Genomic DNA, 9,610 nt, shown 5'->3' on the forward strand with positions numbered 1-9,610 from the left:
CAACAAACTCTAAAAGGCTATACGATACAAGACAGAGGTAAAGACTACCAAGGATAGTATAACCTAACAAGAAAAAGTCAGGGTTAGAATTAAGATTTGAGAAACGATCGAAAGAAAACCAATAGAGTTATTATGGAATATTAATTCATTGTGAATATTGAAGGATGCAAAACTCAAGGACAAGGACATCCATTAATTTGGGATAAGAAGTACATGATGGTCATGACATATCGAGAAATAGATCGAGACTAAGAAGGAAGAGTAAAGGAATGATGTTAACCGGGTATAAGATAATACGTTACGCGTTGTTTGGTTCAGACAAACATGGTAACCCGAATATCAAGGAATACGGTGCGAGATAAGATAAAGGATCAACCTTGTACTTAATATGAAAAGTATAAATGCACGTTAAGTGGAGATATTAAAAGGAATTTCCAAGGCAAGGTAAACTAGAATTGGCGACGATAGAACGGGGTTCAAAATTAGCCCATGAGGCTAAACCCGATGATATTTAATCAGAATCAATGGATATAAGTAAAGGATATTGCATAGATTAAATTTGGATAATTTAATCATGGTATCATTTGATTGAATTGATTGTTTTTCAAGTTCAAAAGTGAGCGAAAAACATAAGTTAATCGAAGGGTAAAAGTGTGACTAGAAGCCAACTTTGAGGACGATTTCGAAGCTCAGGGAGATGTCGAAACAAGTTCGACTCTCAACAAAAGTTGTAGATTGGATATCAAAATATAAGAATGCTGAATTTAATTCAGATTAAGACGTTTTTAAACGCTTGGATTATAGGCTTTAGCAATAGCCTCTAAGAACTGTTAAGTGCAGCCCCCAAAACTAAATCAGGGAAGCGACTTCAGCGCTAGTTTCAGACATCATTGGGAACTATTTTGAACCTGATGTTCAAACAAAAGTTGGAGATAACGTTATGGACTATAAGTCTGTCAACTTTATTTGACAAACGAACTATTCATCATAAATGATTTTAAGGACCAAAGTTGACTAGAAGGGAAATTTTGGATAAGTTCAAAATAACTTAAAATATTAAGTTATTCAAATAAATTGTTTTAAATTAATCAAAGGAAGATTTTGATTAATAGCTAAAGGTATTTAAAGGACGTTTTAAGATAGTGTCAAGTATGATGCGCTACAAATACGACTTGCAAGAAATTGCAGAAAAACGACGAATAAACGTTGAAAAATATCAGCGCTAAGAAATGAGAAGATACAAGGAATTGGCCGACGACAGAACGGAGATTAAAAGAACATTAAAGAGGATCCAATTATAGTGAAAGGACGTATAAGAAACAGCTACAAAAGGACGCAAAGGACGTGCAATAATCGGAGTGACAAGTTTACGCGCCATCGTTATAATGAAGTAAACGATGTAAGGAAATGGTAAGATGTTTACCCAGAAAAAGAAATATAAGAAAATTCGAGGACGAATTTTTATAAGGGGGGAAGAATGTAATACCCCGTACGTCTGGCGTTGCAAAAGTAGGCTACGTGTCCGATATAAAATAATGAAGCGGTTAGAAAAGAAGTTATCGGAAGAATTTAATAAGAAAATATTTAAAAAAGGACGAAAATAGGTTGATATTGAAATTTAAAGAAGAAATTTCAATATTTATAATGCCTAAATAGTTTGACGGGACTAAAGAAAATTGTAAGAAAAATTGGAATTTAAAATATGTTAAAGTCCCCAAGAAATTAGAAAATAGAATTTTATTTCCCGGAAAATATAATTTAAATAAATTATTTGCGGGAGTTGATATTTAAGATAATTATATCGATTATTTGGATATTGATATTTGTCAAATGAAGATAAGGACAAAAAAGTGACGGAAATAGTCATTTTTGCTCAATTTGGAAAATTGAGCGTTTTAGCTAAAAATTAGTGAAATTAATTACCGAATATAAAATAATAAGATAGCGGAAGAATATTATTTATTTGGATGTAAACAACACGGAATTTATCGAGTTGGAACGATTAAGCGATCGACAGACTAAACTAGGCGAAAGAAAAGTTTGAAATTGAAAGTTGAGGAGGTGGCAAAGTGAGGGATTAAGTTATACATTTTTCCATAAATATATAAGGCAACTCATTTGATTTAAACTCAGAATTATACATATATCTCAGCTCTAGAATCATCATCTTCTTCCTCTTGATGAACACCATGTGCAATTCAACTTCTTAAGGCCATAACTTGCACATTTCTTCACCAAATTGGATGATTTTTGCGGCAACGGAAAGAGGAGAGGATTATCTATCGATCTATGGAATTAAATCAAGGTAAGGATATCTTTATTTGGTTAGGGTTTTGCTGTAAAAATTCTGTTTAGATTGAGCTTAGTATTGATGATGATTTTAAGCTTTAAAATGATGATTAATAAGTTAGAATTGATGGTTTATGGCATGAATTATTATTTATGAGCTGAGTTTGATGTGTTGTGGTGAGATGTGAGAGTTGTGTTAATTGGTTAGGGTTGATTGGTAGGGTTTAATGGAGGTAGGTTTGTTGATGGTGGCTTTTGGAGGCCATGGAGGCTACGGGAAAGGAACCACCGTGCTTCGCACGGTGGGGCTGCGTTTCAGCAGCCATGGTGCGTTGCACCATGGCTGGAGCAGCCCCTCCCCTGCCAAAACAGGGGAGGGCCGAAGGATAGTGAAATGGGGGCTGATGCCACCCTTTCCCGATGGTTGTATCGCTTAAGATCGACGCAAACACTAAGTGTTACGTAACTAGTTTTGAGCATAACGTAAAAACTGTTTTGAATTAAACTTTGAACTAAGATTTTAATGAGTTTAAGGTGGTGATAATGACATGATTAAAGGCTGTAGTAATTGGTGTAATGTTGAGTATATAGGCTGTTTTAGTCGACCGAAACGTTAAAGAGATAACTTGAGAATTTGACGATGTTGCTGGAAATTTTACGCTGCGAAACAGCCATGTTGCAAGGGAAATATTTCGAGCTATTTAGCTCCAAATTAAGTTCCGTTTATTGGTACGGAAACTTAAGGATGTCTTCTATAAATGTATAAGTATAAGTTTCTGCTATTTCGGCCTCTAAGTGGCTCAAATAAATCAGAATATTATGTCGCGCATAGCAGTTTTGAAATTTAGGACAGCCCTAAGTTGTTAACTTCGGGGCCAAATTCCGACACCTTCGGGTACTTATCTCAGTCCGAGACCTAAATGAAAGTTGTAGGCGACGTTCTAAACATTAAGAATGTCAATTTTATTTAGTGGTCGGACTGTTTTAAGTAAACGGTTTCAATAGCCGAAGTTGGCTAGAAACCTAGTTTTGGATTAATTAATTATAGTTAGATTGTAATTAATTCGAGTTATTATCGAAATTGTGTAGACTTGACGAGGCGACTACCAATGGAATCCGAAACTTACGGAACGCGAGATCGCTAGGTATTATCGAAGATTATGGATAGCAAGCGGTGAGTATATTTTACTCACTCTTATTATCGTATTAAAAACTATTTTATATATACTATATATATTATTATTATTATTAAATGCATCGCATAAATTATATAGCTTGATTTTATTGGGTTGTTCTTATTGGATTGATTTATATTTGAATTGTTTGTTTATGGAGTGAACTACATTGTATTGGTTTGACTTGTTTGATATATGAATTGTATTACTTTGCTTATGACTTGTCGATTATTTGCCAATGTGAGTTTGTATATGATCCGAAGAAACGAGCTACCTATTGGGCGTCAATAGGCCGTGTGATCACCGGTGTTTATGAAAGTCTAGATATTCGTACATAGATACGTTTGATATGAGCTCATTAAATGTTGATCATATTTATAATTATGAAATGGAATATGTTTGGGTATCGGAAAGGAGGATATTAATTGTGGCAGATACGAGGTAACTCGGTCGAACTATCTCGGGACCCGTATCTGGTGGGTAACTCGGTCGAACTATCTCGGGACCCACAACTTGGGATTAAGTAGTGGCATGATGTAACTCGGTTGAATTATCTCGGGACTATGCCACGTGGTAGCGGGTAACTCGGTCGAACTATCTCGGGACCCGGCCACTCGGACGATATGATTCGAATATGATACGGATTAGGAGAGGTTAAGGAGTTTAAGATTAAGGTTTCGATCGGATCAAATACTTGTCTTAAGTGAATTGTTTGCAATCGCTGTGATTGTATATGTTGAAAATGTTTGAAAATGTGATTGTATATTTATATTTTAAAAATGTTTTAAATGCGATGCTTATTTTGATAATATGGTAAGTAAAGTATAACTCACTCAGCTTAGTAGCTGACCCCCCAATAGTGTGTTTTTCAGGTACCTAGATTCTAGACTTGGCCAGAAGTCCGTCTTTAACCGGAAGTTCCTTTGGCTATGTACAGCCCCGACTTCCGTAGATGCTGCAGTAGTGTGATGTCTGACCAGTGTCGTGGCCTATTACAACAGTGGAATTTTATATGATTTATAGTTGCTGTCTGTTGTGTACATGTTGGTCTGGCTACGATAGTTATGTATTGTACCACGGAGATAAATTCCCGTGATGTAATTTCGACATAGTGGTTTATGCCGGGCTAGTACGTACATGATACGGAAACAATAAGTCCGAGCAGGTTGTATGGTTTTACCAGTGTATATAAATGTATCTTTGTTTAAATGCTGCGTTTGTCAGGTCATTGTATGACTGTTTATTTGCGAAAAAGTTTTAGTGAATTTCAGGCTTGCTACGGGTTTCGGAACTACAGTTCCCATTCCCTAGCGCCGGTCGCGGCCCTCGATTTTGGGTCGTGACAAATTTAAACTATATGTTTTTAAGTTAGTTTCTTTTCCAACGAGTCTTTTGCGGTTTTGAACCCTGCTTATTCAGGACTCGGATGAGTCTTATTTATTTCAGGATTTTGTATTCATTCAGAATTCAGGGGAATTCACTCTTTTTATTTCAGGGTCGTGCCCTTGTTATTTAAGAGTCAGGCGAATCTATCCTTTCTTGCTTTAGGATTTAGGATTTTTTTATTTTGGACTCAAGCAAATTTTCTCTTTTTAGTGACTTGACAATGCTTGGAGGGGGGGTGTAAATAACGATATTTATTAATGATAAGAATATGTTTACATCCTTTGCCATAAAATAAATATATCAAAAAATTCAAAATTAAAAACAAGACATATCGGGTAGATTTGATCTACCAACTGGTGATTGGAAAGAATTTTTTACTCCTCGTGTCTTTTTCATCAGTTTTTTCTTCCTTGAACTTTTCTTCCTTTTCTTCCTAGAGTTCTTATATCAACTCGCCATAGTATTTCTTGACTATCTTTTGGTCTTCTGTTATGGTTATCACACCCCTTACGCTTAGGAATCTTTATTTCGAGTGCTCTTATGCTTGTCACGACCGCCAGAATCATGAACGAAAGGCTTTCATATGATGCCGTTGTAGGAGAATTTCATGTCCAGTATGTTGAACAGTATAATGATTCACTTGTTTATTCCTTTTTCTGTTCCTACCATTACGGTCAAAGCCACTGACCTTAGGGGGTTGATGGGCGGACTTCCGAGTCCTTAAGTGGGATTGGGACTCTCTGGAGCTTTGCTATTATTCTTTTGAGTTGTTTGTATGCTGCGTCGGTCATCAAATTCACAACACTTCCTTCATCTATTTAATTTTTTCCATGTTTCAGTTCTCGATAACGGTTGTTACCACCAACGCATCGTTATATGGCGCCTTGACATGCTCGTAGTCTTCCATGTCGGACGTTACCGTCGGCATGGGAGATTCTCTTTGTACCGGTTAGTGCATAATGTCTTCCAGAGAAGGACCAGAGTTGCAAAAATATACGATTTTGATTATAAAAAGAAGGATACTATCGAATAGGACGTCCATCTTTAAGGAATTGAAAAGGAAAAATTGGATATCTTGCATTGGATAAAGTAAGAAATGATAATATTTTAAGAAATGAACGTGAAAATAGGAAAAGTGAAATTTATGTCTGGAATTAAAATTTAAGTATCTTACCGAGAATGAATTAAAAGAATTTTTCAGTATATAAATTAATTAGATATTGAAGTAGTATTATTTATTTGGATCTAAATAATGCGTAAGTGTTTGAGTTAAAGCGAATAATTCATTGTTTAAATTAATGAATTGAAGGACCTAAGGAGTAAATTTGCCTAAATATAAAACGATACATATATGAATACGAATTCATATATGATCAGCTCATAACCTAAGAACATTGAAGAAGATATGAGTTAGGGTTTCGCCGTTTTTTGTCCGAATCAAGTAATTTTCGTTCTGTTGGTTCAAGAAATCCGTCCTCTATCTTCTCCATACTCTTTATCAAGGCAAGAACTGAAGTTATGAGTTAGGGTTTTGATAAATAGGGGCTGTTTTTTATAATTAGTTGATTTTTTTTTAAAAGAGATGGTGTTTTTGTAAAATTAATAACATTTATGTTTAATTAGAATATAGGTTAAAAATGAAGGACTATTTTAACTTTTTTTTAGATGAAAAAAGATTAATTTAGTGCTTTAGGATAGAGGTGAAAACGAAAAACCCAAAATAGGGTACAATTGAAAATTTTCCTAAGTCGGGGTATAAACGAAAAAAAAATTACAAGGTGGGGTGTTTTTAAGTAATTAAACCTTGAATTTTTTGCATAGAGCGCCATAAAAAATGCCATCCAAAAAACATAGACGAATGGTAGATAAAGCGCTCTCATCTTACTATTTAATCTCCTCTTCTAAGTTCTTCTCAAAAATATTTTTGTTTCTTTAGTAATTTATTTTAGGGTTAATTACATATAAAATCACCACCTTTACACGAATTCTCAAAAATAACACGACCTTTAAAACGTGTCAATTCAGGGCATCACCTTTCATTTATTTTTAAAAATAACATGGACACGTTTTTAGATAAAATTTTGCTGACTTGGACACCCAATAGGAGTGACACGTGTCATGCCACGTCAGCAAAAATGCCATTAAAAATGTGCCCATGTTGTTTTTGAAAAGAAATGAAAGGTGGTGCCCTGAATTGCCACGTTTTAAAGGTCGTGTTATTTTTGCAATTTCGTGTAAAGGTGGTGATTTTATATGTAATTAACCCTTTATTTTATTAATCTAACTTGCTTCATTGTCATGTTACGATTTTACGGCTTGCGACCAACATTAGTGAACGAGAGTAATATCTTCAAAACCCATATCAAACCTTAAACAATTATCATTCTTTTTATTAAACATTTCAAACCATATATACAATAAAAAAATAGGCAAAACTTAATATATATATATATATATATATATATATATATATCCACTATATTTTACAAGAGTGAAGACTACTAAAGATTTTTGAGTTTAAATCCTTTTTACACACTTATGATAAATCAGATTTCAAAGAAACAAGAGAATGGAATCCATCCTCAACCAAAAATCCTTCTTGAAAAACAAAAATATTATGGGCGGGGGTCAGTATTAAACTAGTGATTTCATATTATTACTAATAAAAATTAAATTCATATAATTGAAATCTCATTCATAAAGCACATATATATAAGTTTATCCGAACAAGAAAACCATACGAACTCTTATTCTTTGATTATGAGTTTTCTTTCATTCCTATCTTTTACAAATAATTGTCTTGGCCGCGAGCATAGCTTGAACATTCACCTTTCTTGTTTCGAGCATGGCAAATAATGTTTACCAGCAACCCAATCTATATTGCGAGAAACTCTAACAATCACCCCCTGTAATATCCCGTAAAAAAAAATTTAAAGTTCAAGTTGCGGGCAACACTTTAGTTGTTTACGTAATTTATATTGTTTTGTGATTTAATTAAAACGGTTTAATTTAAGTCCGGGTTTCGAAAGGGGTTAATTGAAGTGCGGGTTTCATTAATAATTTTGAATCAATTACGTATTTGAAATTTGTATTGGGGTATAATTCGTGGTTCGGTTCGATTTAAAAAAAATAAAAAAAAAGGAAAAGGTTGAAGGTCTCGTTCGAAATCATGATTCTCGAACGAGACCTTCATGAATTTTTGAAGGTTCTCGTTCGAGAACCAATGTCTCGAACGAGACCTTACTTATTTAAGCTGGTCTCAACCCTCCCTCAACCTCACGTAATTTTGCGTCCAACTTCTCACGATTTTTACTCCGGATTTTCAGCTAAAGCTTCTCCTATTTCAAACGTTTCTGAACCCTAATACTATCCTCTATATATTCATCAATCTCCAGCCGCCATTCCTACTCCAAATTGCTGTGAAACTCGTATTCTATCCATCACGTTTCTGAACCATAACTATGTTCTTCAAACTGAAAACGGCACCTCCGTTTGTAATCGATATCTCATCCGTTTCTGAGCCAAATTACGTTCCGTTTGATTCCAGAGATTATAGACTCAGTCTTCTACAAGTCCGAGCTTAGTTTTCACACAACGGTACGTTATCTTTCTTGTAATTGTTGTAACCGTTGCCGCGTTTACGTAAATTCTGTTTTTGAGTTTTAAATCGACCTCTTGGGATTTCAATTCGTTTGGCAGCCGTTCGGAGGTCGAAATCAATTCCGTTTATTTCCCGTGAAAGTAGACTCACGCATCTACGTTTCTACATCTTTCGTTCGTCAAACGGTACGTAAACGAACCCGTAGTAATCGCCGCCGTCTTACCGTATTCAATTGATTCTTAACTATGATTGAGTAACTTTTGTTACTGCCGATACATTTTGTTCTTAGGCCTTGATATTGCTACCTTGTTATGATTATGATTCTTTTATGTTAGGGCTTATAGTCTTTTGAATGTTTGCGTAAAATCAGTTTAAGGTTGTCTCATCGTCTTTTTTTTATTCCGTTCATCGTTCTAAGTTTCTCGGTGATGATCCTTAGTTTTTTTTTAGATGTTGTGTTTCGGTTTATTGATTTGTAAGTATGATCTTATTAAATGTTAGATTAGGAGTTGTTTGATTAAGAAGTTGTGAGATTTAGTTTTAAGAATGGAACTGATCATCGGTTTTGTTGCTTTTATTATGAAATGGAGTTTGGTTGCAGCTTTGGGTTTCAAATTGAGGAAGGTGATTAGGTGTTAATGTTTAATTGGCTAATTTGAATTTGTTTTGGCTAAATGGTGACTTTGGTCACTAAAATTTTGTGTCTTAAATATAATGATTCCTAAACTTGTTTTAATAACTATTTGATATTGATTTTTGATTTCAATTTACGAAATTGGTTTCGACTTATCAATAAACGTTTTAAATAATATTATTATTAATTTGAAATTACTTTGGGCTTTAATATTTTTAAATTTAAATTAATATTAAACTTATTATGGATTATATACGATTTGATAATTTACTATATTAAATAAGAATTTGGGGATTTTATTTAATTCAAAAATTTGTCAAATTAATTATATTATTTCTAAGGCATAAAAATAATATTTGAATATTTAAAAATTAAATTAATAATTATTATTTAATTGTTAAATTGATATTTTTGGCTTAGAATGCCTTTGGAATTAAATTTATATTTTAGCTTTGTTTGTTATTTAATTAATTGAGATAATTGCCGGTAATATTTAATTACTTGAGTTTCAAGCTATTGAGTTCT

The 9,610-nt window shown here is 33.7% G+C and overlaps 1 long non-coding RNA gene across 1 annotated transcript; it reads left to right on the forward strand.

Annotated features, from left to right (window-relative positions):
- The first annotated feature begins 2,144 nt into the window (after positions 1-2,144).
- Positions 2,145-4,673, forward strand: LOC126679992 (uncharacterized). The gene is made up of 3 exons (XR_007641017.1): positions 2,145-2,305; positions 3,379-3,463; positions 4,325-4,673. It is a non-coding gene; the product is annotated as an uncharacterized LOC126679992 (long non-coding RNA).
- Positions 4,674-9,610: the final 4,937 nt, after the last annotated feature.

Source organism: Mercurialis annua, linkage group LG5 (genome assembly GCF_937616625.2).
Source record: "Mercurialis annua linkage group LG5, ddMerAnnu1.2, whole genome shotgun sequence".
NCBI lineage: Eukaryota > Viridiplantae > Streptophyta > Magnoliopsida > Malpighiales > Euphorbiaceae > Mercurialis > Mercurialis annua.